A 20,320-nucleotide genomic window follows, 5' to 3' on the forward strand; every position below is an offset into this window, starting at 1 on the left:
AGAACGTGTAGTTCTTTCTTCAGTTCCTGTGGGATTTATTTACTTGGAGGCTTTCACCAGCCACCCTGAACATCCAGGCATCAGCTGTCAAGACCTTTAGAGATTCTTCCGAGACAGAGTTGGAATCAGTTCGTCTTTTGCCTCAGTGCTACTCATGGAGTTTCTTCTTAGCATGCGTAACGAACAGGAGTGAGTGTCTCCATACGCTTTTCTGTTGATTCTTTTGGTCCTTCAGTCAGCTCCTGAGCTCCACAGGGACATGCCTCTGCAGATGTTGTCCCTCAAGGTCACCCTTCTTTTATCTATCACCTCGGCAGATCTCACAGTGTTTTACACTGGGCTGGAATTCCTTCCTAAAGCGGTGCCTTTGTTTCCTCTTGATTCTGAGAAAGGGCTGTCTGTGTCATCCTAACTTGATCATGCATTAGTGAGGCCTTACATTCCCTGGAATTGTGCGGGGAAGCAAGCAATGATTTGGACTGCACTTTCAACTACAGGTAGTGTAACAATCTCTCTGGACCTTTGATGCTTCAATCCAGGGCCTTCAGCCTTCATTATTTATTCTGGGTCAAAGAGCAAGAATGTTCTGTCAGTGACTTACAAGCTATCTGGCATAACAGTTCCAGATTAGGTGCATGGTAGATCTACAAGAGTCATGGCAGCTTGCAGGGACGATACTAAGGAGGCATACCTTATTAACACGTAGGGTGCAGGATCATTTGCCTTTTGTTGAGGGGGTGGGGGATCCAGCTTAAGCTTTCACAGTCATATGTGTTTCATTAAAGGTGAATAAGAATGCAGCAATTTGAAAGGAGCCAATGCTTGGTGTGAATTTCCAGTGCCGGTCTGACCACTTGTGTATGTCCCACAGGTAAGGATGTGGTCAGGATTGGAGAGGTGGAAGTAATACCTAGATTACATACAGGTGACCACATTAGTTTTATTCTACATTCCTCATTCTGGGCCTCATTCTATTCTCTAATTTTTGAAAAAATATGTTTATTGGTTTTCAAAATCAAACAAATAACAAAAACATAACAGCACGCATGGTGGAAGCATGATATCACAGTCTCTAGAAGGTTGCACCATCATCAAGTCAATCAATCAAAAGCAGTAAATAATGTGCATTGTGCACCACTTAGTATATCCTTCATCCTGGCGGTAGGTCCTGGGCCAACTCTCCCTGACCCTAACCCTCTGTAGTCCAGCCAAGGGTCCATAGCTTCTCCCACTTTTTAGGCAGCCCTGCTTTGGTAGATGTTTTTTTGGCCAGCATGCACCAGTCCATATCGTTCTTCCAGTCATTCACCTCTAGGGAATGCGCCACCCCCCCACTTTCAGGCTATGTTCCTTTTGGCTACTTCCAAGCCTAGGGACAGCCAGAGTTTGGTGTACCTGGATAGGGGATTGTCTCCCTAGACGTTCAACAAGCAGCATTTAGCTGTATCTGATATGAGGCATCCTGCTGTAGCCATCATTATCCCCCTGATGGCCATCCAAAATATTTGTATCCTGGGGCAGCTCCACGCCACATAGCGAGGGGTGCCCAGCTCCCCACACCCTCTCACACAGATCTCGGTGAGGCATCTTCTGAAGGAGTCAAGGGCTGTATGGAAATAACAAGAGCAATGCAGTGTGCATAACTGCACTAGTCGGAAACCTGCCTTCATAACAATTTCTTTGAAGGCTCCCATGGCCTCCTCCCACTCTCTCATCCCATTCTTGGTCTGCTGCTTTGGTTGTGAGCTAGGGAAGATACAACAAGGGGTATTACAGGTAGCACTCTTTCATGGGCATTAACAATTTATTAAATAACAATAATGATGGGGACTTCTTGTCATTATGGAAAGTGCTACAGGAGTGCTACAGAAGGGGATTGTAGAAATAAAGGAAATGGAAAAGGGTCTCAGGAGAATACAAATGGAATGTGAAGGAGGTAAGGTTGGGTGAAGTTAATTTCTCGTATTCAATATTCTGCGAGAGGAGAGAGGGGAGATCCTACCTGCAAGATGTGATTTTTAGAATTTGTACATGTGGAGTCACTTGTGATGTAACCAACACACAGGGACTCCTAGCATCCTTTAAATTGCACTGATTTGTTAGGAAGCCTTTCAGATGCCTTATGTACCTAATTCACTGTGCACTGGCCTCATACCTCAATGGGTTCATGTAAGTTCTGACAAGATTCATTCTGGACGCCAATCTCACCCTCAAGAACCACATAACCAAGATGACCTAAATGAACTGGTAGCAGCTCTTTCTTCTAAGCCCTCCTACTGTGGTTGGTGGCAGCGGCCAGATCCACAGCCTCCTACACTCCTCACTTGCCTGAAGACATTAGACCACCACACTTCTGCCCTGATGGAACACCACTGGCTCCCCTCATCAGCCCACACTATCTCCAAAACCACATGCATCTTCTACAAAGCCGTTATGACTAATCCTGCTGACCAATTGACTGCAAGTCTCACCATTTGTGGTGACTCTCAGCACACCAGTAACCCAACCAGGACTCCATCAGACAGAGCACAAGTAATTGCAAAGCAAAAAGAAAAAAGGCAACAGTCTATTCTCCATCTTTGCAACTAGGGTATGGAAGGATGTTTTCTATCCACCAGACTATCCCAATCCTGCTCCGGTTTAGGAAAGCGCTAAAGACACACCTCTTTAAAGCACACTACACTGTGATGCATTACTGGTCCACTTTCACACCACTTTCGGTCTTAGGAAGCTAGTCACCCCTCAATCATATGTTGACTCCGTTTTTGCCTTTGATCCTTTGTTCACTGCCTGGCGGCTATGTTCACGCTCTGTACATATCACATACATGCGTACAATGTCACACGTGAAATGGGACCTCTTTGCAGCCTTTTTAGCAGCAGAATTTCAGCTACATATAATATAAATGAACCTGCCCCTCTCTTTTCTCTTGCTATAGCTGATACATGTCCGAGGCTCTAGAGTAGCGAGCATACCAGATTTGTGTGAGTCTTGGACCTTCCATGAGAAGATCTGAGCCCTTCGTTCAGCTTACAGCATCGATGTACATCATTGTTCCCATGGATGCATAGGGAGAAACAATAAAGGCCACTGCTGGCAAAGATGGTGCATGGCAACTCTGATATGGCCTTGGTGAACTCCACCTCCAGCACTGACTTACTGACTAATATTTGACTGTATTACTGTGACTACATTAAAATTGTATTGCATGCACCTGTTAGTTGGCAGACTTCCTGAAGTTAATAGGCACATTTCCTTAACAGCAGCTAAGTGTATTGTTGTTTAAAAATGAATAGCACTCCTTGAACAATATATTTCTTGTGAGTTATACAGGTGCTATCTAGAGTAACCAAGATTACACCTTCAATGCTTGATCTTGTTGCCTTGTGAAAGCCAAAGGTCACATAGGATACACGTGGCACGTCCGTACGCTTGCGTCAGTACCTGGCTCCTACAGTATCAGTACTTGTCACAAGGATTGCCTAATTGCCCTAATGTTCCAGAGGCCACAGAAAACTGATCGACGGTCCCCTATCTTCTTTGCCTCAACCAGATACCCATAGAGGATACACTTAACATGTGATTGCTCTTAAACACCCACAAAGGTTGGTGAGGGTGCTATACATTTCACACTTGCTGGGATTGGTCAGAGCATTATTAGGCATGAGATGTGGTCAGTGATTGGGTTTGGTGACCTGCTTCAATACAATAATATGTTTGCTCACATTGGGACTGACTTCTTTTGATTGAGCGTTGACATTTATTTTAATTCCAAATTCCTAATGTCACCCTAGGCACTCGTTGAGATTCTCTTCTACACAGTAAGGAGCTACAGAGGGAATCAGATCAGGTCGCCCTCCACTCACAGTAACCAACAACAAAAACGGCCCGATCTGCTCGGGCACTCAATTCTATTCACTTTCTGAGTGGGAATGGGAGTTTACTTTCTCCTTTATCAACACCCCTTCATATTGTATAGATATTGTCCCTACTCATACTAGCCCTCTCATCTCGATTCTTTTTTATTTTTCAAAAAAATATTTTTTTAAAAGAAGGTGAACCAACCTCTGAGTCAACAGTCACCGTGTTCAACTAGAATACCCTCCACTTTAACAGGTATATACCACAAAAAAGAGTGTGCATCAGTAGGGAGGCCAGAGAGGGAGAGGCAGAGGACATACACGACAGAATCAGGATCAAACATGGCAGAATTTTTTGCCACGAATAACCCGCAGTCGGGGGAGGAATCAGTCATGAACAATATTGTGGTGAATTTGTCCGACCACATGCTTACATCAAGTGAACTGCGGGTCTTGAATAAAGGTTTGGGATTTGTTCTCACCCCTACACATGATTCCTTTAAGTGTTGAATTGAATTCCAAGAAACTATGAGAAAAATGAAAGTTAAAAAGTTCTTCGCGAATAAAACACAGGACCCCCCCCCCCCTCGTTATTCTGTACCAACTTGCATCGATCATCACAATTTTGTCCTCCTTCTTCGACATTAGGCCCGGAGGTCCTTGTCTTTGAACAAAAAGTATTGGAAGAGATCAACTCCTTAGAACGGACCGCCCAGCATCAAATTTATAAGAACATGAGCAGTGATGATTGGCGGGCTATTCGAAATTTACAGGAGAACCCTCTGATCACCATAAAATCAGCGGATAAAGGTGGGGCAGTGAATGACAATGAAGTCATGAGATTGTTAGGCAAACATGAGAATTACCGCCCACTGCCTTGTAACCCAGTTAATGAATTACAGGAGTTCATAAAACAGATTGTGGGCGAGGCAAAAGAGAGAAAATGGATCACTATTAAAGAAGCGGAATTTTTGGGTAATACGAAACCTAGAACCCCGGCGTTCTACATATTGCCAAAAATACATAAGGCCCTCCGGCCCCCGCCGGGTCGTCCGATAGTCTCGGGGGTGCAATCAGTTCTTGAGCCATTGTCTCAATTAGCCGATTTCTTTCTAAGAGAGTCGGGTATAAAACAACCCTCCTATGTCCAGGACACAGGGATGTTTTAAACATTCTAGAGGATACACAGTTTGATTCCACATGCAGGTTTCTGGTGACAATCGATATTGAGTCACTGTATACTTGCACACCCCGGGATGCCAAGCTGGTGGTAGCAGCGTGTGCTCTTGGGGAGCAAGAATGGTTCTACGATGCTCCACAATCCTTTGTGTTACAGTGTATTGAAATAGCTTTAAACAGAAACTACTTCAGCTACAAAAATTACCTGTACCCACAAGTTTCAGGGACTTCGTTGGGCGCGACCTTCGCGCCCAGTCTGGCCTGCATCTATGTGGGCCAGTTCGAGGAACACTGTGTTTACCATCCGTTGAACCCCTTCCAGAGGAACATCCGCCTCTGGAAGCAGTATATAGAAGATGTTTTATGTATTTGGTCAGGGACAGAAAAAGGGTGGCTTGAATTTTTTAATTGGTTGAACACCTTAGATCGTTGTCTGAGGTTCACTTGGTCATTCAGCAACCAAAAAGCAGTATACTTGGACTTGGACATAACTGTTAGCGATGACAAACTATGTACCATGGTACACCAAAAGGCAACTGACAGGAACTCGCTCCTGCATTATCAATCCTTCCATCCTCGTTCACTGAGAGATAATTTGCCTGTAGGGCAGTTTTTACAGTATCGCAGGAACTGTTCATCCACGAATGACGATGTACAGCAATCAGAGGTGCTGTGCGAGAAATTGATGGAGAGACAATATCCCAGAAAAATGGTCAAGCACGCTAAAAAAAGAGCTTTGAATACCCCAAGGAGTGCGCTGTTAGAGAAGAATATAAGACCTAAAACTGAGTGCCTTCCAGTTGTCATGACCTTTGATTCTTTGGCAAGTAAGATCCGTCAGGCCATTCGCAAACACTGGGCACTATTATCTACTATGGATTTTAAAATGCCCCAACCTAGATTTGCTTTCAGAAGGGCATGTAACTTAAAAGACAAGTTGGTACACTCCCGCCTAAACCTTGTATTAAAGACTCTACTCTCCATGCTGGACATTATCCATGTGGGTCCTTTTCTGTATGTGACTGAACAGTGAGGACTAAAGATGTGAAGTTACTTGATGGGAAGCTCTGGCATCTTACAAAATGTACCAATTGTAACACAGTAAATGTGATTTATCGCTTCACGTGTACTTGCGGATTGCACTATATAGGGTTGACATCTAGAAAGATCAAGATCCGCATTCAGGAACACCTTAGTACTATTAGAGCAGGAATCTCACGACCAGACTTGTACAACATTTTAAAAATGAAAACCATGATGCAAGGTCATTGACCTGGGTTCTTGAAAAAGTGGTGGGGGACACCTTCAACATTGATAAACTATTATCTAAAAAAGAGGCCCATTGGATTTTTTGGGAGAAAGCTGACCAAATTGGTCTGAACGAGAATATTGAATGGAATAGGGTCAGTATGTGATATACTATATCAGGGCTCTGATATTGATTAAAACATCTGCTCTTTCCGTGTCAGGGGTGGATGTATCTATGAAGAGATATCACCTGTTAGTGAATGTTGTGGGTTGATATGTATGCAATGTTCGAGGCGCCCCTATAAATCACTGTGGCACTGAACTAACATGGCATACATATTAGATATAAATCTAGGTGATACAGATGATACGAAGTGATGCCGTATATGTACTGTACTTTTATGTCACACACATGATCTGGGTTGTGAAAACAGGCAATTGATCCTAGTCAAGGAATCTAAACATAGTGCCGCATTTATATTCTATTTAGATGTTGCTTCAACAGCGCCAGATGTATCATGTGAAAAATGACTGAGTCACAGTCTCTTAATCCCGTATTTGAATCCATCCGTTGTAAATAGTTTTCACGCACCAGTTTGGAGAAAGTAAAATCATGACTCTGTATTATTCACCAAGTAATTTGACCATTCCAAGATGGCGCTCATACTCAAGTGCCGATCACGTGACTTGGGAGTGCAGTGGCCCTCCGCTTTTCAAATCCGCTGTATTTTAATGAGGGGGTTCTTCCTTTGGATGATCAAGAATGAGACAACGCTCGTCTGGTGTCAAATACGGTAAGAACTCCAGCTTGTCCTTAAACTAAGACTGAGTCTTTAGCTTCAGTGACTGGGCATGTGTGGGTGCAACCCAGACGGATTTAAGAAGGGTAACTGGAACGGGCTACACAAATCTAACGGGAATGATTCCGGGCTGAACATCAAATGGTGGTCAGCAACCTGAGCGATTCTAAGATTTAGATTTAGCTAATACCGATAAGCAACTGATAGCAATTGCACCAGATTACGAGTTGACCACAGTATTGCAGAATGTTCCACGAAATAGCAATTTGTCTTGGGTTCTCATATCAATGATAAGGGGTTACCCTTTAATTTTTGCTCTGCATGAAGTCACTAATGCCTGTTTGTTGTTTCAGAACTCGGACAACATAAGTGTCCATTATAAGAAACAGGACTACTATCAATATATAGTTCCTGTGTGACGAGGTGGTTAGCTGGTACGAGGGGCCTTGGCTACTACCGGGTAAATATGTAATATATATTTTTTTTAAACATAGAATCACTGAAATAAGATGAATTTCTGACTGACTGGACGTGCTTTTAATGAACCTCTCTTTGTTTAAACAGTCACCATTTGTTCGCAATAAGGGCCCAGAAAAGGTGGACTTTGTCCCCGTGCCCTGAAGAAATTGCCACTAAAATATACAGGCAATGAAACATGTCGGCCCATCATTACATGGTCTGCAAACATGCAGTTGGTTTTTATCTTGAATAAGCCCACAAGTTGAGAATAAAAGTAGCTCTGTGGTGACAGTGTGGCTTATCTCAATTTTAATTTCACGGGGTTGCAATGTGTGATTTTTACACACATATTCACTGGGTTCACTGTTTTTTCTAATCACCCACAATATTTGTTTTTTGCAAGGTAGTGACCAATGATGAGAAACGTGGGCATAACTGGTAGCAAATAACCAGCAAGCTCCTCTGGTGGTGTGCACGTGAGGTGCTACTTTGCTTGTCTCACATTTTTTTACTTATACTGATGCACACTTTTTTTGTGGTATACGCCTGTTAAAGTGGAGGGTATTCTAGTTGAACATGGTGACTGTTGACTCAGAGGTTGGTTCTCCTTCTTTTTTTTTTTTAAATAAAAAAGAATTGAGATGAGAGGGCTAGTATGAGTAGGGACAATACCTATACAATATGAAGGGGTTTTGATAAAGGAGGAAGTAAACTCCCATTCCCACTCAGAAAGTGAATATAATTGAGTGCCCAAGCAGATCAGGTCCTTTTTGTTGTTGATTACTCGTTGAGGTTCGCCTTACTTCCAACCTAGGTTGCTGTGTTTCCATTTTGACAGTCTTATCCACCTTGACTTCCTTTTAACAGTCAGTAAACGTAATAGTCCTTAGTTACACAACCACCTTTAGGCTGCAGGTGGAATTCTAGGTAATATGATTGTTTAGCAAATCATTAGGTATTGAACCGTTAGCAATGTTCTGATCAAAAATTGTGGGTGGTGTTGTAGCCATTCTTTTCGGTGTACTGTAAACTTGGCCTATGGATTTTGGTTACTTAAATCTTGTTTCAGACAGCTTTGAATGTCTGGTTGGCCCTATTGTCACCACAACACACACCAATATGTAAACACACAAACACACACACACCCACCCTACACCATAGCACAGAGTGGAAGGGGCTTTGAGCTATCGCGCATTAGCCAGTGGCTTGTTCAGGTAAGCTCCCTTCAGACATTCACGCGATGGTCTATCTGTATGGTTTTGTGTCAGCCAGAAGCATATCATTGATAGTTGCATTAAGATTTGCTTTAACAATTAGTCCAGCAGACAAGTAGTTTGTCAAGTTCCTGAGTTGTAGGTCCAATTAAGGCCCCTTCCATCCTTGAATGTCTATGCTGGTAAGCAGAGTGGAATGTGTCATCAAGTTTAGGACTCTTGGGAGAAAAACAGGGAAAGGGAGTGAGAGAGAAGCTTTCCTTCACATAATTTTCGGTTTCACCACTTTGTCAGGATGTTACATTGGTTTGCAGGTCTCAACCAGCTTAAAGTCAGGGGATAATATGTAAGGATGTGATTCAAGCCGGTTAGATGAGTAATAAAGTAATAACATGGCCAAGCTTACCGGTTCAAGCAGCGGATGGTGGTATGAGCTATGAATTGAGCAGGAATTTAGCAGAAGGCTCTTAGATGCTGCTACAAACACACTGGCTAGTGGGCACAAAGGGTAAAGCTAAAGGAAACACAATAACAGGCAAGATAAGAATAACGGGAACAGAGGGGAGCTGAGAAGGACGAAAGCAATAAATGTGGGGATCGCAATAGAAGTGCAAACTGATGTGAAATCTGAGAACCAATACAACAATATGACTTGTTGCTTGGCAAAGACCTAACCGCAGGTGAAGTCTTAAATAGGGCTCTACCACCCTTCACCAAGAAGCCACCCTAGGCCATGAACTGAGGGAATGAGGGTCTATACTGCAGTTATTGATCTAGTGATCCAGTCCTTCTTAGCTTCACAGGCCCATTTCTAAATGGGCGAGCTGGAGGCGACTGGGAACAGGAGGTAACAAGCATTGGCATAGCGAATAGTTCTCACTTTTGGGACCTTATAAGTATTTAGTTATGCAGCACAATATCCTTGGTGCAATAACATCAACTGTTGCATGGCTAAAAACGTATAAGGTCCCAAAGGCGAGACCTATTGGCTATGCCAATGCTTGTTTTTAGAGGCCTGGCATGCAGTTTTAAATGTAGGCTGGTAAGAAAGGTGCCAACCCGAGGGGCAAGGTCTACAGAGAAATAAGATAGGAAGAGAGGTGAGTTATAATGAGATAGCACAAATAGAACATAGACATAGATAACACAAATAGAAATAGGAAACAGCTTCAGTAGAGCAAGCGTGAGAGGAAAAGAGGAAGTGCGAGCAAAGAGAGCTAGAGAGAAAGAGAAAGAAAAAGAAAGAGATTGGAAAGTAGGTAGAGAGAAGGAAGTGAGAGAGCCAGATGGAGCCAGGAGCAGCAGCAGCCAGCGGGAGGAGCGGGACGCGCCCTGTGGTGGGGAAGGGGGAGGAGCGTTGTGCTCATGGTAACAGGAATCCGTTTTTCATAAAGTTACTGCCTTATTACACTTTTTCGATGCACTGCCCCCAAACTTCCATGCAGGCTGAGTGCCGCCCTACCACCTTTGCTAGGAAACCACGGAGGAGGCATGGTGCGCGTGTGCACGTATCCGAGAGGATCGATGTTAAAAATAAAACAAGCTGCTGCTGTCACGGAGAAGCGCTTCACTGTACAGTGCACAAGAACAGTACCAGTGTTATAATTTTCGCTGTGTCGCTTTCAGCTGTGAGTCTGAGGATTGATTGCACGGGCTTTAAAATGTATGCGATAACTGCAAAGATCCAAATGTTAATTTATCATAAACCGCCAGGGCACTTAATTAGAATATGTAAATATCTCTTCAATATTTGTCAAGTAACCACAGCTAAAGACCTTAGCAACGGCAGTATTTGCCTTTCTCTGAGCTAAACTCACACAGACAATGCCATTCTTAGGGACCACGGAAAGGTGAGATTCCAAACTGGGCTGACTAGTCCGGCTTTGAAGGCTTCTCAGGTGTCCAGGACGTTTTAACGCTGCTATTTCGAGGAATACATGTATTCATAGAAGGATAGGAAGGTTGAGAAAAAGCACACTCCGACGACTGTTTGGCGCTAGCTTACTGCTGGCAGTAAAAGGCCCAGACAAAAAAGGGAGAGAGAGGGGAGAACTAGTTTGGACGAAAGGAGGGTGTACAAGCGAGGAGGAGGTGACAGATACAGAGAGAGGAGGCATAGGGAGAAAGAGTATATATATGCAGCAAAAGTGGGGCGACCGGGAGAGAAAAGATAGGAAAAAGTGAAGTGATCGCACACTGTGAGTGGGCTTTAAAAAGTCCGACCACAGCTTTTTGGGTGCCGCGAGCTATGCGATGTGCGCGCACCATGACGAGAGAGGAAAGCCTGATGGCGCCTCCGCTCATGCCTGTGCACGTAACCGCACGCTCTATGCCACCGAAAAGCTGTGGTTGGACTTTTAAAAGCCCACTCACTAAATGTCCCGCCAGAGCAGCGCATGCGCTGGCTCAGGCGAGACCTAAAAAGGGGGCAGGAGCCCCAGAACAAGGCAATTCCTGGTTACACTAACCTAGCCATTGAGAGAAGCCTTGCCATCGCAAAAGCAGCGGATCTAGCGATCGCCATCGCCCGACCATCACCGGACCAACGGGCGACCACGCATCACAGAAGATCGGCTGGGGAAGTTTGTGCCTCCCTGAAGTGAAGCAGTGATCCTTTCTCGGACAGATCCTAGACAGCCGGGGAGGAGCGAGAGTTGCGAGAGTTGCAGGCCGTTGGCGGCGGCAGAGCCAGCATTACATTTACTGGGTGCATACCCAAATCAGACAGATGGACAAATCTTGGCCAGGGGTTTCACAGAAGGTTTCACAATACCCTACAGAGGCAAGGTGGGCTTGAGAAGTAGCCAGAATTTGAAATCTGTGAGGGAAAATCCGGAAGTGGTTAGGCAGAAAGTGGAAAAAGAGTTCATGCTAGGGAGGGTAGCGGGCCCCTTCCAAGAGCCTCCAATGGAGAACTTGATGGTATCCCCACTAGGGGTGGTGCCAAAAAAGGAGGTGGGGAAGTATCGCCTTATCGCCTTATCCATCACCTATCCTACCCCGAGGGCGAGTCACTGAATGACGGTCTAGATCTAGGGAGCTGCTCAGTGTCCTATGTGTCGCTGGACGAAGCAGTGGATCAGATTAGACAGATGGGATGGGGAATTCTCCCAGCAAAGACTGACTGACATAGAAGCAGCTTTCTCCTCCTGCGTGTGCACCCCGACAGCTTCCACCTGTTGGGTATCCAGCTGGATGGGTCATACTACTATGACAAGTGCCTACCGATGGGGTGTGCAATATCTTGTGCCTATTTTGAAGCGTTCAGTAGTTTATTGGAATGGGAAGTGGGGAGACGCCACCCGACAGGAGGACACTTGCATTACTAAGATGACTTTATAGCGCAGCCAGCGACCAATGAATGCGCAGACTTACTACAACAGTTCAAAGAGTTAGCGGAGGGGCTGGGGGTGCCACTGGCACCAGAAAAGACAGATGGCCCAAAGACAAGGCTATCCTATCTGGATAGAGCTGGACACCATGGAAGGGATGTATAGGTTACCCAAAGACAAAGTAGCAGAGCCGCAGCAATTGATAAGGCAGCTCCAAAACAAGAGGAAGGCCACCTTGACAGATATACAACAATTGATAGGGAAACTGAATTTTGTGGCAGAGTGATACCAGCCGGACGGCCTTTTGCCAGGAGATTAGTATGGCTGACGAAAGGACTATCAAAAAAGCACCACAGGGTTCGCCTCACACAAGGGGTAAAAGAGGATCTGGGCCAATGGGGTGCCTTCCTAGATGGGTTCAATGGATCGCTCATGTGAAGAGCTCCGTGGGTGACATCAGAACAATTGAAACTTCACAGCAGGGGCACATGTGAGCATGCAACAGCACACAGGGGCAGCCAGGATTGAGGGCTGCTCTGATAGTGCCCTTGGGGTGCTGCACGGCAGGGGCACGGAGGAGCAGGCGAGGGGGTTAGCAAAGGTGTAGGCCAAGCGGAACCACACTTGCAGCTGGGGCCAGGCCTAAACGGCAGCCCACGAAGTAGGTAGCAAGAGAAGCCTGGAATCCGAAAACACTGGCACGCCGGCAGGACTGACCACTGCTTAGGTTTAGCGCAGTCAGATGGAAAGAAACAGGACAAGTGGGACATGATTATCCAGCAATGTAATTATGACAAAAAGACATGGATCGCGAATGACCAGCCTTAACTGTTGCAAAATGTTGATCCATGCTTTATGTTTTATGCAATAAAAACTGCGCCCTTTTTACACCATAACATGTGTACTTTGCAATATATGAAAAGAAGGAGTGTAACGAATGGGGGCCGCAAAGTAGAAGGGGTAGGAAACTCACAGATCTGGGCGGGTTTGGAAAAACCATACACAGTGATGTACACACACCCTTTCCCTCAGCTCCCTATCAAGGCAGTATTAGTTGCTGTCTACTGGGTAACTCCACACCCACTTCCCCAGCCCCTGAAATGGCAGCTTCTTCAGTGACACACCTAGATGTGGACATCAATAAAGGCGAGCGCTGCTGTAATAAAACCCAAAACAAAATGTACACTAAAATACCCAGAAGTACCATCTACAATTTTAGTTCAAAAGGTAAGCTGCTTCTTATTACACATTCAAAACGCTATGCTTTTCAAACTTAGTAAAGAACTATGGTAATGCACCCTGTCTCAGGAAAGTGCCACTGTACCCTTTGACAGGTATAAAAATGTGTTGGGTTTTTTAGGTCTCGCCTGAGCAAGCGCGTGCATGCGCTGCCCTGCGAGGCTTCTAGTAAGGACTTTCAACTCGGACCACACGCTTTTTTTTTGCTCCCACGCTATTGGCCTTTGTGTGCGTCTTTCTAAGAAAGACAGCACGCAATTGGCCAAAGGCGGGTGCATGTCCTGCCTTCTCTCTCCCCTGGCCTAGGGAGCGAGTAGCAGCACAGCCGGGTGCCAGCTGCATACCTCACATTCCTTGCAGTGAGCTCGCACCGCGCTTGTTTAGGACTTGTGCCCTGGTGGCTCGTGGCTTTCCTTAAGATGGAAAGTTTGGTGACCGCCCTGGCCCTAGGTACCGAGCCAGTAACGAGCCTGTCAATCATCCTGACTGACAGGTTATGGAAGTGACACCAGAGGAGGAGGCGCCGGAGCCAACGCTGCGTGACACTCTAGCGCCCAGAGCGCACATTGAAACGATAGTGGCACACCACACCTTCTAGTGTTACTGTTGCACCAAGTGTAGGGCTTTGAAAGCCCTGCCAGCCGTCTCACTGGGTAGGTCTTCTCGTGGGGCTTCTAGAGCCAAAACGGGTGTCTCGCGGCTTGACACAGATGGGCCTCTCCGTGTGTCTGACACCACCCTCCTTGGCCTCTTTCTTTTCGACAAGGCAGTCTCTAGAAGTGGCCTCTCCTCCCTCCGCTCTGCAGTTCGTTGTCTGCCGAGGCGAGCAGCGGGATGACCCCCTACCTCGCACCTGTGCTTTGAGCAGCATGTCGCGCCACGAGGCACATCACAGAGCCATGTTTGATCTCTGGCACTCGCCATGGACGCGGCAGCTGAAAGCTTTGCGCTCATTTCCATTTCCCGGGGGGATAAGATTGCCGCAGATTCTTCCCTTCTGTTTAGACACACACTTACGGTAATTATATGTAGGGCTGTGCAAACTACCACATTATATGTGCGCTGCTCTCTGCACACTTAAATGGCTACCCGTGGACCCGGTGTTTACCAGAAAAGGCTCATCACCGCCGCCGGCATTGTGTAGACGACATCTTAGCAGCGCCGCCATCCGGCAAATCATAGGGCTAAGAAGCCATTTGGGGGGCGCATGACACCCCCCCTTATCTGGGATAAGAAGGGACATCTGCGCATATTCACCAGCTGGGTCATTTTATCTTCAGAGGGATCCCGCGCACCAGGCGCACGCGCTGCGCGCCTCGATTCCAAGCACCGCGAGGCGCCCCCTCCCAAGAACAACATCTGAGAAAAACTTCACCTGTACCCCTGGATATCTGCTAGTTATATCACAGGTCCCCGGGAAATCTGTCGGAGAGCTAAGAATGCACCAATGCAGCACTACTTGGCGCTAGGTACCATAGTACTGTCACTCCCTATAGCGCTGTATGGTGTTAGGTACAGTGCTATCTGTCCACACAGCTTGCTTGCCATTAGGGGATCGTCACATATATCTCCAAATGCATGGGGAGCTACTTGGCATTACGTTCTATAGTAATATCCGTTCACCCTGTGCTGTTCTGCCTTTAGGTGCTATAACAATCTTCTCTTCACACAGCGCTGTGTAGCATTGAATGCTACAGTAATATCTGTTCATACACCCATGACTGACTTACGGCGCTATAACATATATTCATATAGCGCTGCTTGGCATTAGGTGCTATAGTAATATCCATTCCATGCTGCGCTGTTCTGCCATTAGGCACTTTAACCATCTTCTCTTCATGTAGTGCTTTGTAGCATTGGATGCTACAATAATATCTGTTCACACACCCGTGTCTGACTTACGGTGTTATAATATATATTCATAAAGCGCTGCTTGGCATTAGGCTCTATAGTAATATCTATAAATACCCCTGTGTCTGACTTACGGTGATATGAGGCTAGCGTCACAGCAGCGCTACTCGAGTGTAGGTGCTCTGATGATATATGTGCATGCGGCGCTGCTTAGTATTAGGCATTATAGTAGTAGCTGTCTATATAGCGCTGCTTGGCATTAAGCGCTATAGTATTAACATTTCAAAGAGTGCTGCTTGGCATCAGGCCTATAGTAATACCAGTTCATAGAGCACCGATATTTGTTCACACAGCGCTGCTTGGCAGCAGGCGCTATAGTAATACAGTTCATAGAGCGCAGATATTTGTTCACATAGCGCAGCTTGGCATCATGCGCTATAGTTATACCAGTTCATAGAGCGCCGATATTTGTTCACATAGAGCTGCTTGGCATCAGGCGCTATAGTAATACCAGTTCATAGAGCGTTGATATTTGTTCACATCGCGCTGCTTGGCATCAGGCGCTATAGTAATACCAGTTCATAGAGTGCCGATATTTGTTCACGTAGCGCTGCTCGGCATTAGGTGGTATAGTAATATCTGTTCATGCAGAGCTGTTTATTCAGTGACGGCCCGTGTAGGGCGTTTTACCTGGGCGGTGACGTGGCGCAGAGGAGGGGCAGGGTGGGGGGGTTGCAAAATGCGGCAAACGGCCGATTTCAGGTAAGTTACAAAAAAAATTAATAAAACGAATTTCGTTGCGCGCGCTGCATCGCATTTGGCGATGCAGCGCGCGCAACGAAATTCGTTTTATTAATTTTTTTCGGAACTTACCTGAACTCGGCCGTATGCCGCATTTTGCAACCCCCCACCCTGCCCCTCCTCTGCGCCACGTCACCGCCCCGGTAAAACGCCCTACATGGGCCGTCACTGTGTTTATTATTTTCTATAGTAATATCTTTTCATGCAGCACTACTTGCATTAGGCTGCAGTAACACCCGCCACTGTAGCGCTGTTCCTACAGCACTGTTTATTAGGTTCTATAGTAATAGATGTGCATGGAGCGTTGCCGGGCCCTGAGTCCTGTTGTAATATGTGCTTATAAAATGCTGCTTGGCATTAGGCGCTATAGTAGCATCTGTTTTTGTAGCGCTACTTGGCATTGGGTGCTGCAGTAATACCTGTCCCAGCTTGGTCCCAGGCAGTTCATTCAGCACTGGCTGGTATTAGGCACTATAGTAGCATCTGCTTATGTAGCGCTGCTTGGCATTGGGTGCTGCAGTAATACCTGCCCCAGCTTGGCTTGGTGCTAGGCGCTATACCAGCCGCCCCGCCGCGCTCCTGGGCAGGCCCGCATAGGCCCACAATGGGTATCACTTGCAGGTGTGGTGCTGCTCAGCCCCCGGAGCCGTCACCCCTAGACTCCCGCTTTGGCAGCAGTTCAGGCCCCGCCCCCTGCCCATTGTGCCCAGATGCCATCCTGAATGGAGGCCATAAGAGAACACCTTCTATGTTCGGATGCTTTTTAGGTCTCGCCTAGCGAAAGCAGCACATGCGCTGCTCTCGTTATTGCGATTACCTTTCGGAATCGATTCTGCCGAGGGCTTGCGTGCACGCGTCTGATGGACAAACATGGCTGCTCTTGCCATTTGTCTATAGCAGACAGCATGCGCGTGTCCATAGGGACTGTGGACAGCCCGACGCCATTTTGCATTTTGGTGTCTTAGCAATGAGAATGCTTTTTCCTGTGTCACATGACTAAAGCAACCAATAGCCTGCAGGTTGTTGTCAAAGATAGAGCGGTTCATACGCGGACGCCGGAATTGGTGCTTTACACCCTCGCTTCGGCAGCACTTCAGGGCTCACTGGTGCTCGGCAGTCACAGATAAAGTCTGCGTATGTACCACTGTTACTAGTGTTAGAGCACAGAATGCGCTGATTTTACCGCCGCAGGACCCGCACGAGAGGTGGAGAAGTCCGGACTAATAATTATGTATGAGCGTCTTATTAACCAGCGAGGGAGCTCAGTGGGTTAAATGCTCGCCGGTGACGTCTCCGGTGATGAGTGGTCAGGAGTCCGGTAAAGTCCACTCACTTTGTCATTCTCGAGATATTGATGCATTGATTACAATTAAAGTTGGAAACTTTCACACCTGTGATGCGTCTGCATGGACAAACATAGCTGCTCTTGCCATTTGTCCATAGCAGACAGCATGCGCGTGTCCGTAGTCCGTAGGGACTGTGGACAGCCCGATGCCATTTTGCATTTTGGTGTCCTAGCAACGGGAATGCTTTTTCCTGTGTCACATAACTAAAGCAACCAATAGCCTGCAGGTTGTTGTCAAAGATAGAGCGGTTCATACGCAGACACCGGGCTTGGCGCTTTACACCCTTGCTTCAGCAGCACTTCAGAGCTCACTGGTGCTCGGCAGTCACAGCTAAAGTCTGCGTGTGTACCACTGTTACCAGTGTTAGAGCACGAAGTGCGCTGCTTTTACTGTCGCAGGACCCACAGGAGAGGTGGAGAAGTCCGGACTAATAATTATGTATGATCGTCTTATTAACCAGCGAGGGAGCTCAGTGGGTTAAATGCTCGCCGGCGACGTCTCCGGTGGTAAGTGGTCAGGAGTCCGGTAAAGTCCACTCACTTTGTCATTCTCGAGATATTGATGCATTGAATACAATTAAAGTTGGAAACTTTCACACCTGTGAATGACAGCACTTAGAAACGACTACACTGACATGAAGCTCTATAAAAGTGATTGTCTGAGGGTTGCCTGTAGATAATTTTGCAGACTACCAAATGGGACTGTTAAACAACCCATGTATCAGACTAAATGCGAAATATTAGAATAAAGTGAATTATTGTCAGTGCTGGCTAAAGCAGGACTCTCCGCTTCTAAGCGCTCATGGACATTAGCCGATTCAAAGTGAGAATAATTTGAAAGGGCTGTTAATACAGCAGCTGTGCACGGCCTGGTGCCGCCTCTGGGCACTAGGTATTTCTTCTCAGTGACGGAGGCTCTGTGAGTATTAATGCTGTAAGAGGCTTCTCCTTACCAGCCGCAGAGATCACCACACGCCACCCTGAAAACACATCACCAGATCAACCCCCCCCTGTGGAGGAGACACTCAGGCGATCTGGCAGAAGGTGGCTTTGAGCCAGATGGACGGTACCCAGTTGGGAGGTGTGTGTGTCTTTTTAGGGGGAGCTGCGTGTTTGGGGGAGCTGTGTATGCGCGTATTAGGGAGAGGCTGTGTGTGTGTTTTGGGGGAGCTCCAGTGTGTTGGGTGGGTACAGGAGCGTTTATGGTTCAGTGAGTGTTCTGCGCCTTCACTCTTCCTCTTTGACTTCCGGTTCACGTCGTCTCAATGTTCTAACCTGAAGCTTTCCTCGAGGGCACAGGTTTTACGTACCTGGGCAGAGCAGGCTTGGCAGCGTACCTGGGCAGAGAAGGCTAGGCAGCGTACCTGGGCAGAGCAGGCTTCGCAGCGTACCTGGGCAGAGAAGGCTTCGCAGCGTACCTGGGCAGAGCAGGCTTGGCAGCGTACCTGGGCAGAGACGGCTCAGCGGCGTGCCTGGGCAAAGAAGGCTCAGCAGCCTACCTGGGCAGAGAAGGCTCAGCGGCATGCCTGGGCAGAGAAGGCTCGGCAGCGTACCTGAGCAGAGAAGGCTCAGCAGCGTACCTGGGCAGAGCAGGCTCGGCAGCGTACCTAGGCAGAGCAGGCTTGGCAGCGTACTTGGGCAGAGAAGGCTCAGCGGCGTACCTAGGCAGAGCAGGCTTGGCAGCGTACCTGGGCAGAGAAGGTTCAGCGGCGTGCCTGGGCAGAGAAGGCTCGGCAGCGTACCTGGGCAGAGAAGGCTCGGCAGTGTACCTGGGCAGAACAGGCTCGGCAGCGTACCTGGGCAGACCAGGCTCAGCAGCATACCTGGGCACAGCTATTGGCTCTCATCTGGGCAGAGTATATAGGCAGAGCTGTTACTTTTCAGGTGCAGTTTTTTATCCGGGCAGAGCTTTTTGCTCTCAGACTGGGCAGAGCAGGGTTAGGAGTAAACCTGGGCAAAGCTGGGGAGAGGATGTAGCCTAACGGCTAGAGTGGTCAACCTCGAAGCTGGGGACCCGGATTCAAGTCTCAGCAACGACGCTGAACATTCTGTGATTCTGGCAAATCACTTAATCTCCCCGTGCCTAACAAAAATGAATGCGTCCTTCTGTAACGAAACTGGTGCTCATGTAAAGCGCTCGGATACCCAATGTCTCGGGTCTAGTTTGCGCTATATAAACGCTCTTTAAAACAAGCATTAAAAATGCAATAGGTCTCATCTTTTATTAAGTTAAAGCCATTTGCTTTGCTATACAATACCATTAGCAAAGCAAATGGCTTTAACTTAACCAAAGGAGAGACCTGTTGCATTTTCAATGCTTGTTTCTTCTGGTGGATTGTTTATGGAGACATGTAAAGCGCCTCTATTCACCGCCGAGCTGGCCTTTGTAACTAGGCAATGGAGCTTTTCAGGAGTGGAGAGGTGGAAACGGGGGTGTCTCTCCCGCACCCCTACAGCGGCGTAGCAGGAAGCAGCTTGGTGAAGGCTGGGCGCGGGGGTCCGGGCTGGTGCGGGGACAAAGGGGTACAGGCAGCGCCTAATGCGGGCGCAGGCACTTTTAGGCACTCAGGATCTGCAGACGATAAGGTGAGAAGTCTGTTGAAGGCGGCGACGCAGGCCCCCTGGTGTGTCCAGCCCCTTCCCGGGGGTGCAGGAGCAAACACCCCACTTCTGCAGGTCACATCTCGCTGCAGTCTCTGCCTGACAAGAGACCCCCTCCGCCACCACATAGAGCTCCAGCAGCCCCCTGTCTTTGGACCCTTCCCTCCCCATTGTTCTCCAGTACTTCATACTGTAAGGCTTTCCCTCCCGTTGCATTCTGTATTCCGCCCTGGGCGTACATTGAACCCCTCCCGCTTGTGCAACGGCTCGATGGTTTGTAGCTAGGTGTGCAGTATATAGCTTCACGTACATATATATTATGCACACTGATACACTCGTATGTGTGATCATGTAGGTCAGTGTCCCTGGCCCGAGCCTGTAGAGAGTGGAC

The sequence above is a fragment of the Triturus cristatus genome, chromosome 12 (genome assembly GCF_964204655.1).
Source record: "Triturus cristatus chromosome 12, aTriCri1.1, whole genome shotgun sequence".
In the NCBI taxonomy this organism is placed as follows: domain Eukaryota; kingdom Metazoa; phylum Chordata; class Amphibia; order Caudata; family Salamandridae; genus Triturus; species Triturus cristatus.